At 39.8% G+C, this 15,441-nt stretch overlaps 1 protein-coding gene across 4 annotated transcripts in view; it reads right to left on the bottom strand.

The window, feature by feature from the left end:
* PLS1 (plastin 1) overlaps nucleotides 1–15,441 on the bottom strand; it is a 115,031-nt gene that overhangs the window by 57,516 nt on the left and 42,074 nt on the right. Inside the window, exon 1 of one of the 4 annotated variants that reach the window (XM_063662272.1) lies at nucleotides 10,811–10,874. The exons of the other annotated variants lie outside the window; for them this stretch is intronic. The gene's annotated coding sequence lies outside the window, so the exon portion shown is untranslated. Of the gene's footprint in view, nucleotides 1–10,810; nucleotides 10,875–15,441 lie in introns of those variants that run through there. 4 annotated transcript variants of the gene reach the window in all.

Genomic DNA, 15,441 nt, shown 5'->3' with positions numbered 1-15,441 from the left:
CCCTACTGCCTCACCACATGGGCCACCACCATGGTCATCTCCATGACCAGCCACGGTCATTATATTCCCATGCATTTGCAATTTGGGACGGCCTTCAGTGGCTGTCAGACTTGCCACCAAGACTTTTCTACTATTTACTTAAAAGCCCCAACATGTGGCCCCTAGTAAAGGAGTTTAAATTCATTCATTCATGTATTCAACAAATACATCCTATTTGGCTGGGCTAAATGAAGATATAAAGATGAGTAAGAATCAGTTTCTCCTAAAACTATACTCATACAATATAGTGCTTATCAGGTTCAACTGTTAATGCCTGAAAAGTTTAATTTAAACTGATTTTTTGTAAATAGTACAATCTTATGATTATTGCTCTTTGATGAACAAATTAGAATCATCTTCTAATTCACTTTCTGTTTAAATCTGGATATAAAGGGGTCTCTTTTTATACTATATACCACGTATTATAGGAGTTATTCAGCATATATTATATATGGCTTTGGGTTAGAAGTTTCTGAACTAGGGCCAGGCATGGTGGCTCACACGTGTAATCCCAGCACTTTGGGATGTCAAGGTGGGCAGATCGCTTGAGCTCAGGAGATGGAGACCAGCTTGGGCAACATGGTAAAAACCCATCTCTACTAAAAAAAATACAAAAATTAGCCGGCCGTGGTGGCTTGCGCCTGTAGTCCCAGCCATTCTGGAGGCTGGGGTGGGAGGATCGCTTGAGCACAGGAGGTGTGGGTTGCAGTGAGCCAAGATCACGCCACTGCACTCCAGCCTGGGCAACAGAGCCAGACCATCTCAAAAAAAAAAAAAAAAAGTTTCTGAACTAATTGTAACCAAGGCAATTGTATCATATAGAATGGTGATGTGAGAAGGCTAAAAGGGGTGGGTGAGAATATGCATATGTACACACATACTCACGTGCATGCATTTAAGAGAAAACAAGAATAAGAGAAAGACAAAGACCAAAGACGTGAAGAAAACAGAAACAAGCTCTTGGAAAAGCATTTGGTATGAGAAAGATTCACACTGCAGCAAAATTATCCCTTTCTTCATTAAACCTAAGTGCAAGTCAGGGGCGGCAGTTACCAGAATAACAATGTAAAAACATGCAATGAGTCAGCAAGTATTTGGTGAAGAAAAATATGGACGCGGACCCAAAAATTGGCTGTACAGAAGGACTTAGAAGAAATAACTTTCCCAAAGAAAGACAACATACTGAAATCAAAGCTGCTGGCACCACAGCTGACTTTACTTTTTAACACATGGGATTTGGTCACTCAAGCACAGAGGTTCAAATGTTATTTGACTTGTGCAACTGAAAGAATGAGTGTGCAGAGTTAGACTTGCTTACTGAATGGTTAAATCAGCATGCCAACAACAAACAGGCAAACAAACAAAAACCAACAACAATGTAGCCTCTTCTCACAAGGCCTTTATCCCAGAGTTCTCCCCATTATCCATGGCTAACACCAAACAGGTGCTATTCAGTTTTGAAACCCAAACACTTCAAGTGATCAGTGAGGAAGTACGTATTGAAGGGATGGCCTAGGCAAAGAGGGACAATGTGAAACATGTGCCTCACCTTGGTTCCCCGGCCTCCTACTCTGTGCCCTCGGCTCCACTCAGATAGATGTGCTAATGGATTTGCCATGCCTCCGAGGACACAGGCACTGCTCCCTCACTGCAGCCTGTCCAAGGGGCACAAAAATCTTTGCCTCTTTGTTGGTAGAGCCAAGGTTAGTAAGTTTTCTTAGCTGTAAAATAGGAAACTAGATTAAAAGTATATATAAAAGGTGCAAAGTAGGATTTACTGACCAATGCACAATAAAAAGTATCAATAGGAGACTGACTGGAACTATTTGTAGGGGTGAAAGAAAGGGAATGACTTAGTCCCCAGTACTTTCCTAAAGCCTTAAGTCCTCTCTAAATCCAACATTGGGTGAATATAGATAACTTGTAAGCTGAGGAAATTAGAATCTACGAAGTGGGAATCAGTTCTTCTGAGGACCTGCTGAACAATGATGCCCCATGGCCCCAAGCTCAGCAAGACTTCCAATCTACAGCCATGAACATTCTTCCTGGTTCCTGAAGTCCTGGATGAAGAAAGAGGCCCCTCCCCATTTGACTCCCCAACCTTTACCCCTTCCTTAATGTGTCCATAATGCCTAACCCCTGGAAATGCCATCCATGTCTCTAAGCCTACAAGGGCCAGGCAGGAAGTCAGAAGTGTGATTCAGGCCTGGTAGGGGATGGGAAGGGCTCTGAAAAGGAGCAGCCACTGCTGAACTCCAGTGGACTGTTGCCAAGAGGAATGAGGCCCAGGGTTGCTAGATCTTCTGATTTTTCAAGGCAAGTCAGAGATCCATATTTTTATGTGAAATTTGATTTTTAAGCTTTGGCAAACAACTTGAATTATTATAAAGCACTGTGTGTGCCAGATGAGTCCTTCAGTCTATTAAGCTTGGTTCCTCACCTTCTTGATTCTGTTCATTCATTGGCCTCCCAGGGAGCCTTGATGGAAATGCTGTGTGTTTCTTTAGGAACACTCCCATCAGCTGGGCACAGTGGCATGTGACTGGAGTCCCAGCTACTCAAAAGGCTGAGGTGGGAGGATTGCTTGAAGCTAGGAGTTCGAATCCAGCCTGAGCAAGATAGTGAGACCCCCTTGTCTCCATCTCTTTGTTTTTTGGGTTTTTTTCTGAGACAGAGTTCCTTTCTTGTCACCCAGGCCGGAGTGCAATGGCACAATTTTGGCTCACTACAACCTCTGCCTCCTGGGTTCATGTGTTTCTCCTGCCTCAGTCTCCAAAGCAGCTGAGATTACAGGTGCACATCACCATGCCCAGCTAATTTTTGTATATTTTTAGTAGAGACGGGGTTTCATCATGTTGGCCAGGCTGGTCTCAAACTCCTGACTTCAGGTGATCCACCTGCCTCGGGCTCCCAAAATGCTGGGATTACATGTGTTAGCCACTGTGCCCGGCCCTGTCTCCATCTCTTAAAAGTAAAGAAAAGAGAAAAGAAAAAAGAAATGCTTCTGTCAAATTAGCTCACTGAGGGCCAGAAGAAAACATTTGGTCTCTAAATCTGTCAAAACCCAACCTCAGTTTTATACCACTCATCATATCCCTGAACCCAATAAGGGGCATTTCCAATTGTCACCTCCTCTGAAAGATGAGGGGCCAGCAGGTCACAAGCCTATTAACCACAGAGACTTTCCCAGCTCAGGCAACTGGGCCTGCCCAGCATCCCAGGATCTTTTTCTTCTCATTTAGTATTTATATCCCATCTACTGTCCCCTACCCCTACTGCCACTTTAGGCCTTCTCTGGCTCTCTGGGAAAATTCAACACATCAGTATTACCCAAGTCCCCATCATTATAATGTCAGTATTAACACTTCGAGTATAATTTCCTCAACATGTTTTATTTTCTCCTTCAGCAACTATTTCCCTTCTTCTGGCAACAGTCCTAACTTTAGTTCTGATGTTCCACCTGTAATGATACATCCATGCCATTTTTGGCTGACGTTTCAGGTCCAAGCCACGCAGCACATCATATTCCCTGGCCACAGTGATTTTGCTTTAGGAATAGGCATAAAATCCAGCTGGAACCAACAAGACGTAACAAGGCTTTTGTAAAGCATTATATAATGAGAATTCCCACATGATCCCCTGAATCAGAGAGGAAGTAGAGGTCAGAGCAGCTGCAGCCATCACGCCTCCAACAAAGAGAGAACACAAGGCTAAGAAGAAGCCAAAACCAGACAATGATTAGCCGGGCGTGGGGGTAGGCACCTGTAGTCCCAGCTACTCAGGAGGCTGAGGCACAAGAATCACTTGAACCCGAGAGGCAGAGGTTGCAGTGAGGTGAGATCACACCACTGCACTCCAGCTTGGGCGACACAGCGAGACTCAGTCTCAAAAAAAAAAAAAGCAGCAGCAGCAGCCAAAACCAACACTGCAGAAAACAAACAGTAAAGACAAGACACATTCTGGCAGGGTAGTCAGGAATTCAGAGTCCTGAATTCCACTGTGGTTTTTTTCTTTCTTTTGGTGGTTACTCAAAACAGTTTATTAAAAGCCATTTAAACTGGGTTTCTATTGCTTTGAGCAACAAGTGTCTAAACGAATATATAGAGAGCAAAAACAATTTACATGAAGAAAATGGGAGGCAAGTCACTTCCTCAAAGGATGGAGAATATTTGGGCATTCTGAATTGGGAAAGAAAATTAACTATATTTTCCAAATAAGTTTATATCTAGATAATAGGCATTACTTTGGTCATAATTTGTATTTTACCACCACCTCACCTAATCCCAGAAACTCAGTGCATAAGTGAACCACAGAAGTCAGTTTATAGTTGCTCCCACATTGATCAGCAGTATTAAAGATTATATTCATAGCCTAAGGGTCTCTAGACCTATGACTGCTTTGTACCTTTTCTTCCCTTTCCCTTCATTCAGAAAAATTCTTCCTTTTTTTTTTTTTGAGACAGAGTCTCTCTCTGTTGCCCAGACTGGAGTTCAGTGGCGCGATCTCAGCTCACTGCAAGCTCCATCTCCCAAGTTCAAGCAATTCTCCTGCCACAGCCTCCCTAGTAGCTGAGATTTCAGGCATGAGCCACCATGCCTGGCTAATTTTTTGTATTTTTAGTAGAGATGGGGTTTCATCATGTTGGTCATGGCTGGTCTCGAACTCCTGACCTCAGGTGATCCACCTGCCTCAGCCTCCTAAAGTGCTGGGATTACAGGCGTGAGCCACCATGCCTGGCCTTTTTTTTTTTTTTTTTTTTGGACATAGGGTCTCACTCTGTTACCCAAACTGGAGTGCAGTATCATGATCATGGTTCACTGCAGCCTGGAACTCCAGGGCTCAGATGATCCACCTCAGCCTCCCGAGTAGCTGGGACTACAGGCGTGTACCACCAAGCCCGGCTCCTATTAACTTTTAATTCACCTTCAGCTAAAGATGATAAAGTGAGTAGTAATATATTATGAGAAATGGGCAGGTCTTTCTGACATGAGGCAGGGCAGGGCAATCTAGCTGCAATGACATACAAAGTCAATAAATCATTAAAATCAGGAAACTTCTAAAGTATTGCATGTAGAGAGAAAAAAGCAATTTACTTAGTACCTGAGAGTAAAAAATATATATGTCCAAGATGTTTGCAGATTTATCTAACATCCTATCAAAAACAGGTACACTGAGTGGCAAGTCCCTTTAAGTTAGTTAGATTTCCAAAGTGGTGCCTGACCCAGGTCTCAGTAAGACCCACACTATAGTTTGCTGTGTGGCATGATAATGTGCTTTCAAAGCTCAAAGGGAACAAGAAGGCTGCATGGCAGACAATGCAGGAGTGAATGAAGCTGAAAAAATTCAAAACTCTCCATTCCTTTTTGTACAGGCATTTTTATATATGGTCAGATATCTAACATAGGTACAGCTTCTCAAAAAAATTGGCCTGAAATAAACCTTATGTAGGAACATTAGAAATGAGAGCTTCTTTATCAAATCTATTTGTTGCTTTTATTATTGTTTTGAAGTTCCAGTTGACAATAATAATGTCACTATATTGCTACTCATAATCACACAAGCTGCCCAATTCTCTATTTTCAAATCCTGGAGGAGGAAAATATTCCAAAAACTGATGCCTCCCACAACTGAATTTTCTCGTCTTTTTTAGTTTGTTCCATTAAACTATACTTCAAACAATTTCCTTCATGAGATCACAGCCTCAACAATTTTAGTTAAACCTTCACCTATAGACTCCAAACCTTTCAACAATCTTGACTTCCCACTACATCCTGAAAAAGTCCTCCTCTTTCTCCTGAGGCCTCTTCCATATCGTTCTACAACTTTCCTTCATGCCATTTCCTGTCCCTAAAAACTCTATTCTCCCACAGCCAAATCTTTACCCCCACTCCAAGCAAAGTTCAAATTCCACCATCAATTTTTTCCTTAATTGCCCTCATTTCATTTCAGCACAGATTTATTGAGAACATCTAAGGTGCTAGGTGTTGTGCCAAGTGTTGGAGGCAATCAAATGGTGACTCACACACAGACCTGACTCAAAGAGTTTACAACTTAGTAAGGGAGTCAATGAACCAAAGATGACAGCAATGGCAAACACATGATTTCCTTACCCACTGCAGACATCCCTCACCAATTGCAGTTCTTTCTCCCTGAGCCTTGAGTGATTCAGGATCCCTTTTCAACACAGTCCTCCACACAGCCCCTACTAGAGAGTCAGCTCTCAAAATGAACTAGAACCCCTGTACAGGCTAGAATGAAATAAGTAGGAAAGAAAGAATCATCTGACTAGAAGATTCAAGGAAGGCTTTCTAGAGTAGGTATCAATTGGCTGAAAAAATGAATTGAAAAATGAACAGGCATGAGGTCAGGAGTTCGAGACCAGTCTGGTCAACATAACAAAACCCCGTCTCTACTAAAAATACAAAAAATTAGCCAGGTACGGTGGTGTGCACCTGTAATCCCAGCTACTTGGGAGGCTGAGGCAGAAGAATCACGTGAACCCAGGAGGCAGAGGTTGCAGTGAGCCAAGATTGTGCCATTGCACTCCAGCCAGGGCAACAGTGTGAGACTCCATCTCAAAAAAAAAAAAAAAAAAAAAAAAAAGAAAAGAAAAAGAAAAAGAAAAATGAACAGGCAGACTGAAAAAGATGCAAACCCCAGCTAAGGGAGAAAAACCTTACTGGTCTCCCCAACAGACCACTCATAATCTGACAAATGGAGTTCTTGACTATTTATATTGTATTATAGCATCTTATCACCTTGCAATTTTTAAGTATAGAAGAAATATGATACACCATTATCCTTAAGAAACTCCTAAGGTGATAAGATGATGTAATACAATATAGATTTTAGTTAACAACATCATTTTTAATTTCTCAGTGGCAATGATGGTGATGATTCTATTCAAAAAATGTCACTTCTTTGAAAGCCTTTAATTTTCTGTTAGTCTTTTTGACTATTGGTAATTTGCATATCTGGCACATGAAAAATCACCACTCCCATCTCCAAACACATCTACACGCTACACCTTGTATTTAGAGCAGGCCAATATTGGCCAACTTAAGGACTCTCCCTTTTTCCACCCAAATAGGTCAAAAATGCATTTCTTCTTATGTACCTTAGAAAAGAAGGGATATTCTCACTCCCTCCAAGCCATGCTTTCTAAGAAGGAATTTTCTATGACTTCCAGGACTCTTAGCTTCATCTGTGTCGCCTTACCTACTGACAGTGGAAAGATTTAATCTTCCTACTTGTTATTTGTGCCAATTAAGGTATTTTCACTATAAGCAACAAACAAACCTGATTCTGGTAACATTTGTCAAAAAAGGAATGTACTGGATTCAGGGCATTGACTCAAAGAATCAAGAGAGGGCTGAAGAAATAGACTCCCAAAGAACAGGAGCCAGACAGCTCCACGGAGCTCCACAGTAAGAACTATGATGTGCTGCTTTGCAGCACTGTCTCCAGATGCCTCTGCTGCTATCTGAGGATGACAGTCTAGTTCCTAGGATGTTGTGTGATTGGCAGAGCTTCAGCAACATGCCCATGCCTGTAGTAAAGGGATATCAGGAAGACAAGACCTAAAGCTATGGAGAAACTTTTTCCTATACTCATTTGCCTTATGTAGTCTTTTTATTTGCATGAAGCAAAGATGAAGTTTTAAATCTGAATCCTAAGCAAATGCAAGCATGCCATCCTAAGAATCTTCTCCTGACCTGAACTCATTGCATCCAATCAAAAACACAAGAAGATTGTATAAACATGGCTCATAAAATCTCCCCCTAGCTCCCTACCCAAAAAACACAAAAGACAGCACTCATGCCTCATACACAGTGGCAGTCCAAACACAGCAAGTGAGACTTCCCTTACCCCTTTAATAATAGGCATTCATGGGCATCCACTATAGGCCAAGCACTGTTCTAAGTACTACATGTATTGACTCATTGAATCCTCACAGCAACTTTATGAGGTTGATATTATTACAGTTCGCATTTTAGAATTAAAGAAATTGAGACCAAAAGCTTCACATAAGTGGCAGAGCTGGGCTCTGAACCCAAGGAGTCTGCCAAGTCCAGACCCTTAATTATATAATGCCTTCATATTGGTGGTCTCCATCAAGCCCCTTCCATGCCTACATCTTATGTTGTACCCCCTAAGACCTTCTCCTGTTAGAAGCTGCCCTAGAACCTGACTTGTCGGTACAGAACTGCCAGGGTGAAGTGTGGGCAGAATGTGACCTGTCTTATGATACTCAGGGAATGGATTAAAAGATTTAAATGAGCTTTGTGAAAATGACACAAATTTTTAAATCATATTTTTTTCCTCTGAAAAAGTACCTTGTTCCTATTTTCTATATATTATTTAGTAACAGGAAATTATACATTAGAGATAATGCTCAGACTGTAACTCCCTATAATGACAAATATCTCATTCAGAATGAATGCCTCAAGACCAACACTAAAGAACTGTCAGAGAGCAGGAAGCTGTGAGTCATTTCCAAGTGCTCTGGAATAACCCAGGTATTACCTCCTGGTTTGTAATCCTCTTTCCTCCGGTTCTAGCTGAGAATTTCAGTGTAAATGATTCACAGCAGCACAAGAGAGATTCTGATCCAACTTGAGTCTGAGTGAGCAGTGGAGTCCTACCCAGCGTGCTTCCAAGTCAGGGTTTAAACTTTAACCTCTAAAACACACATTGGTTAAAACTTGAAGTTTTTCACTCTTTACAGAGATTTCAAACAGTGCTTTTCAGAGTTGCAAGTCTGAGGTACTGCATTTTGCAACCTACACAATCCAACTCTGGCCTTCCCTATTAAAAGACAAAAGAAGGAATTGTCTTATACATGCATGTTTTTTCAAGGATTCATAGAAGTATTTCCTAAAATCCTAAGTTTTGATAGGTTATGGATTTGAAAAGGTACTGAAAAATATCAATCACAAAGAATGCCATAACAAAGAATTAACTATCAAATTATTAACACAATTTACTTAAAGAATACAACTAATTATCAAATTTATGTTTTATAATTATTTTAATAGTCTGAATGCCACCATTGAAGGATTCTATCAAACAGGTTAGAGTTTGGAAGGATTCTACCAAATAGGTTAGAGTTTTTCCTACTCGCAAAAGATGGATGACCCTTAGGGAAACCAGATATTTGCCAGAGAACTATGAAGTAATTATACCTTTTGCTTTTGTAGGAGGAAAGTGGTGCCCACTACCAACTCTGGAAATTGTCTCTCACTAGAATCTTGGCATTAGAAAAATTGATAACTGCACTTCATCAAGTATTTTATACTTTCCAAAGCAGTTCCACATCCATTACCTCATTATTAGATAACGTTACCCTCATAAATGAATCACGACACTCAAGTTTAATGATTTCTAACAGTTATAAAGTCCTGTCCACACTCCTCACTCCACAATTAAGAAAAACAGCATTTAGATTGAGGGGTAAAATGATATGCTTCACATTCCAGGACAAGTCATTGACAATGCTGAGTAAGAGTATGCACATCAAAAGAGGACTTTAAATAAAAAACTACTAAAGAAGTCAGGCGCCGTGGCTCACGCCTATAATCCCAGCACTTTGGGAGGCCAAGGCAGGAGTATCGCTTGAGCCCAGGAGTTTGAGACGAGCCTGGACAACACAGAGAGACCCCATCTCTATGAAAAATAAAAATAAATTAGCCAGGCGTGGTGACATGCACCTGTGGTCTTAGTTACTCAGGAGGCTGAGGTAGGAGAATCCCTTGAGCCTGGGAAGTTGAGGCTGCAGTGAGCCATGATCATATCACCGCACTCCAGCTTGGGCAACAGAGTGAGACCCTGTCTCAAAAAAAAAAAAAAAACCTACCAAAGAAAACCACTGTCATTTTATATGCCTAAGAGGTTCAAGCCAAAATTAAGACACAATAGGCATTAATGTTTATATGCCATGGGTTGTATAGCTTTAGAAATAAAAGAAGAGGTCAGGCGCAGTGGCTCACGCCTGTAATCCCAACACTTTGGGAGACTGAGGTGGGAGGATCACCTGAGGTCAGGAGTTCGAGACCAGCCTGGCCAACATGGTGAAATCCCATCTCTACTAGAATACAAATTAGCTGGGCGTGGTGGTGCACACCTGTAATCCCAGCAACTTGGGAGGCTGAGGCAGAAGAATCACTTGAGCCTGGGAGGTGGAGGTTGCAGTGAGCCAAGATCGTGCCATTGCACTCCAGCCTGGGTGACAAGAGCGAAACTCCATCTCAAAAAAAAAAAAAAAAAAAAAAAAAAAAAAAATGAAATGAAGAAATTAACAAGAGCACAACTACTGTAAGAGATTTTAGCTATTGATAGTTTCAAAGAGAATTCGACTAATATATTCAATTCAATAACTCCCAGATTATGTTCCTTATTTTCCTAAACTAAATCCAAGTTAGCTCTACGTATACTCAGTATTAGAAGACCAATGCTAGTTGTTATGTAGATCCCTCTCCATTCTTTGATGTATACCAGGACCCCAGAACTTATATAAGAGGAAAAACTGGACTCCTTTTGTCATCAGTGAGCAGAGCCTTGCTTCAGTCTTACCGGGGCTACTTCAGGAGGTTCATTTCTGCTCGACCTTTCTCCATCCAGTATTTGGCTCTTACCTTGTGCCCATCATAGGTCATAACCACAGCTTCAATGCATTCCTATCAAATACAGCCAGCCTGGCAATGCATTTAATGAGAAATATCTTGCCTAAGACTTTGTGGAGAAATCAAGAAGAAAAATTTATTTTACATACCACTGGGCAAAACTGCAAAATTTCCTTTAACTGTTCTGTCTTTCTCCAAAGCTCTTCTCTGCAAGAGAGCCACCTCCTCTCTGATCACTCTAAAACTCTCTACCCTGACACAACTCCTGGCCCTTCCTTTCTGGGCTCCAGTCTCCCCTTCTCCAAGGCTTTGTTCCCTCAGCCTCCATCTCAACAGCTTTTCTTATGTTAAGCAATTTAATTCTTTCCTCAGCTTCTACAATTTGCAACTTCTCTCACCCATCATTGCCCTTAACAAATACAACTTACACCTAAAGATCCAATTCTTTTGGGAGGAAATAGGAAGACAGCAAATAACAAAAGAAGGCTGGGAACAGGCTCATGCCTATAATCCCGGGTGGGAAATGGACTGGGTGAAGGATGGTGGTGGGGTAGGCAGATCGCTTGAGCCCAGGAGTTCGAGACCAGCCTTGGCAACCTGGCAAAACCCTGTCTCTACAAAAAAATACAAAAATTAGCCCAGTGTGTTGGTGCATCCCTGTAGTCTCAGCTACTTGGAGGGGTGAGGTGGGAGGATCACTTGAGCTCCAGGAGGTTGAGGCTGCAAAGCTGAAAATATCACAGATCTATTCAAACTATATTTTTAAATGGCCATTAAGCTAAATGAAAATTAAAATAACAATGAAATATTAATACCATTGTTTTGCTCAGAAAATTAACCATACTTTTAAAAGGATAATATGTTCTGGGAAACAGAGACCCTGCCATATGGGGCACAGACTGACAGACCACACTGATGGGGTGAAAACTGGAACAAACTTTGTAGCACAATTTAGCAGCAATGGATTCAAAAGCCTCAAATTAACAAGGCTTTCTTCAAAAATGTTGATGAAACAATTCCATTTGTAGGAATTATTCTACAGAAGTATTCCAAAATGAGCAGAGAAATTTTGGTATAGATCTTTACTTGATTTTTACTTAAAATAATGGAAAATGAAAACAACCTAAACTTCTAAAAAATAGAGAATTTATTTAATAATATATGGTAAATCTCCCAATAAAAGGAATATCAGATAGTAATTAAAAATCATGTTCTCAAAGAATATGGAAAAAAATTCACCATATACTATCAGGTTTCCAAAAAGGAGATTATCAATATGTACAGTATATTCCCAACTTTGTTTAAAGTATACACCTGTGCAAAGAAAAAAAGACGGGTTAGACAGAGGTGATAAGGGAAACATGTAGAAATGTTTAATAAAATACAAATCTTTAAATATTTTCAATAGATACATGATCTAAAGCAAGCAAAAGAAATCTCCAGAGCCAGATATGAAGTAGGAAGCTGCATAAGAGCAGGGCAACACTCACAACTCAAGGTAGCAAGACCTCAGATCCTGAACACAGCAGAAAGTTAGAAGTAGAACAGAAAGCCCAAACCTGGGAAGAGGCAGTCCTGTCTGTAAAGAGGTATACTTAACACATACTACAGATAGAAAAAAAAAAAAGGCACCCAGGAGAAACTGAATCCCAAAGCTGCCCTAGGTGTGAGGGGGAGCCTGAATTCACACCATCTCCTTTAAAGAAACCCAGAACCCAAGAAACCAATGAAACCATAAGGATCTTACAAAGGCAAAAGCAGAAGTGCTCCGTAGGAAGACCGCCACCACCCAGAGTACACGCTGGACTCCAGCTGAAGATAGTGCTCTTAAGACAAAACTTACACAGACAAAAATTACGAACTGTAAGAATCCATCAGCATGAAAGTAAGAGACTTCCAAACTGGGAATCACAAAAAGGACTTTGTAATAAATATGTCTAAATTTTTCAGAGATTAAAAAAAAAAGTAATTCATAAAAACAGAAAATGTTTAAGATTATATATCTTTTAAATATATAATTTAAAGATATAATAAAAGATATATCTTTTAAATTATATATCTTTTAAAAGATATAAATTATATATATTTTAAAAGATATATAATTATATATATTTTAAAAAAATTATATATCTTTTAAAAAGAATAGGATATATATATTCATACATATATAAATGATAATAGGAGCTGTTTTGGGGATGAGGGTGGTGAATATTTTATTCATAATAAAAAATTATGAATGCCTTAATTTTTTTCTATACACTTGTATATTTCCAAAAATGACCAAATATTACTTAACATAAATAAATATATTATTTATCTATATATCATATAGATATATAGATAATATATAATATACAGATATTATATATTATATATTATATAGATTATATATAGATAATATATTATATAGATAATATATCTATAGATTATATATATATATAATATATATATAATCACTCTGGGTCTCTGTCACCCAGGCTGGAGTACAGTGGTGCAATCATTAGCTCATTGCAACTTCAAACACCTGGGCTCAAGCCAGTCTCCCACCTCAGCCTGTCAAAGCTAGGACTACAGGCATGTACTACCATACTTGGCTAAATGTTTTGTTTTGTTTTTGTTTTTTGTAGAGACCAGGTCTCACTCTTTTAACCAGGCTGGTCTCTGTAGGCATGGGCTGTCACCAGGCCCAGCTCAAATATTACTTTTATAACAGACAAGAGAGGAAGAAAAAAAGTGAAGATTCACACTTAACTATTCCCAAATGATGGCTAAAAAGAATTTTTGAGAAATGAAGGGCATAAACCTTGATAAACTACTACAATAAATCCAAACTGGCCTCTAAATGAATGCCCCTACAACCTAGCCAAACCCACATCAGACACCACCCAACCACACACTCCGTACCACATGCTGCAATCAAACTGAGCACATCATCAGATCCCGTACATGTTATTTTTAAATATTAACCCTCTATACATGCCCTTTTCCTGAAATTCTCTTCATCCTTTCTTCACCCTTTAAAGTCTTGGTAATCATTCCAGATCCAATGAAATACCATTTCTCTTATGTAGTCTTCCTCAAATCCTTCAGCCTGAATAAGCAATCATATTACCCAGTGATGTCAAAGGAACTCACTGAGCCTTCTGATTAATGCCATTTTGCACACAGTACTTTCTGTTCATCCTGCCTTCATCAAGGACTACACATTCTTGAAAATAAGAGACATCTTTTTTCAGGTTATCTCTGAAAACTGTCAAAAGCATCATTTACCCATAGTTGGTGCCCGATAAAAATTTGTTGTATGAACCCAAGTACAGAAAGTCACTAAAACCCTACCAAAAGATAAACTCAAGAAAATCATCTTGTTAGTTCATTTTTTCTACCATACCTTCAGAGAAGTGAAGTAGATTCATCTGCCCACTGTTTGCTTATAAACAATACACATTTCAAATAATATCAGCAGGATTTTAAATTTTTCTGGTCTTGTATTGTTTCCTGTCTCTGACATGCCATGTATGTAATCACACTTATCTCCTCTATTGTATAAAATTCTCCCAGTCAATTTTAATCAACAGCTTAAAATATTTTCCAATGAGCAGTCTGCAGCAAACATGGTTTTTCAAGGCTTCGTTAGACACTAGAAATACATGTAGAACTAGTAATATAAAATGGCTCTCAATTCAATTCAATTAAGTAAATAGTCTATGACTGCTTAGTGTTTAACACTATGTCAAATATCACAGGGGATACAGAAAGAAATATTAGATTTATTCTCTACACTCAAAAAGTTTAAATTCATTCATTTATTCATCCAGCCAACACTTACTAAGAACTGCCTGTGCACTCAGTCCTATGCTAAGCACTGCGAAGGGCATCAAGAAGTTTAATTTCCGGTCTAGAGATTCCAGGAGCTTTCAAACTAGTGTGGGGGATGTAAGAAAAACAAATTAGTAAGCTAAATAGCAATGTGAGTATAAGTGTAATCAATAAAATTCACCATCTGGTACAGTCTAGACACAGAGAATTAAGGAGGTGAGATGAAGAAGAGGTGTTTGTATATTCAAATGATACAGAAAGTATTCAAGGGAGAAGTAGGAATTGGAGAAAAGCAATGTTATCTCAAGTGTAATGGGGTAAAACAGCTAAATAATAACTTACTCTTTGACAATCCGAACCCATTCCCTCTACCATTCCACTACTAAAATCCCCTTCAAGTGGACTTGAAGGGGATTCAGGGTCTTAATGAAGGGACCCCACATGGACCTCATTACTATAGACTAAGGGGAAATTCAGACACTTCAGATGTCAGCAGGGAGGGATAACCACACCCAGGGACTACACAAAGTCTCAGCAGAAGCTGGTTTAAGAGAAATGACAGCCCTGAACTCCTCGCCCTCCTATCCATGCTATGATACGATGAAGTTTCTGAAAACCTACTGCTACCACCCAGGGATGACAACTGAGCTCAGCCTTAAATGACTGAGTTTTACTTGTATGTTTTACCCTAAGGAAGTCTTCTATTATATAAGTACTGATGATAGAAATTACGTTATAATAAACATAAAGATAGGCCGGGTGTGGTGGCTCACACCTATAATCCCAGCACTTTGGGAGGCCGAGGAGGGCAGATCACCTGAGGTCGGGAGTTGGAGACCAGCCTGACCAACATGGAGAAACCCTGTCTCCACTAAAAATACAAAATTAGCCGGGTGTGGTGGTGGATGCCTATAATCCCAGCTACTCGGGAGGCTGAGGCAGGAGAATCGCTTGAACCCGGGAG

This window comes from Pongo pygmaeus, chromosome 2 (assembly GCF_028885625.2).
Source record: "Pongo pygmaeus isolate AG05252 chromosome 2, NHGRI_mPonPyg2-v2.0_pri, whole genome shotgun sequence".
Taxonomy (NCBI): Eukaryota; Metazoa; Chordata; class Mammalia; order Primates; family Hominidae; genus Pongo; species Pongo pygmaeus.
The sequence above is the reverse complement of the archived record's forward strand: the minus strand, read 5'-3'. Positions and strand labels throughout refer to the sequence as shown.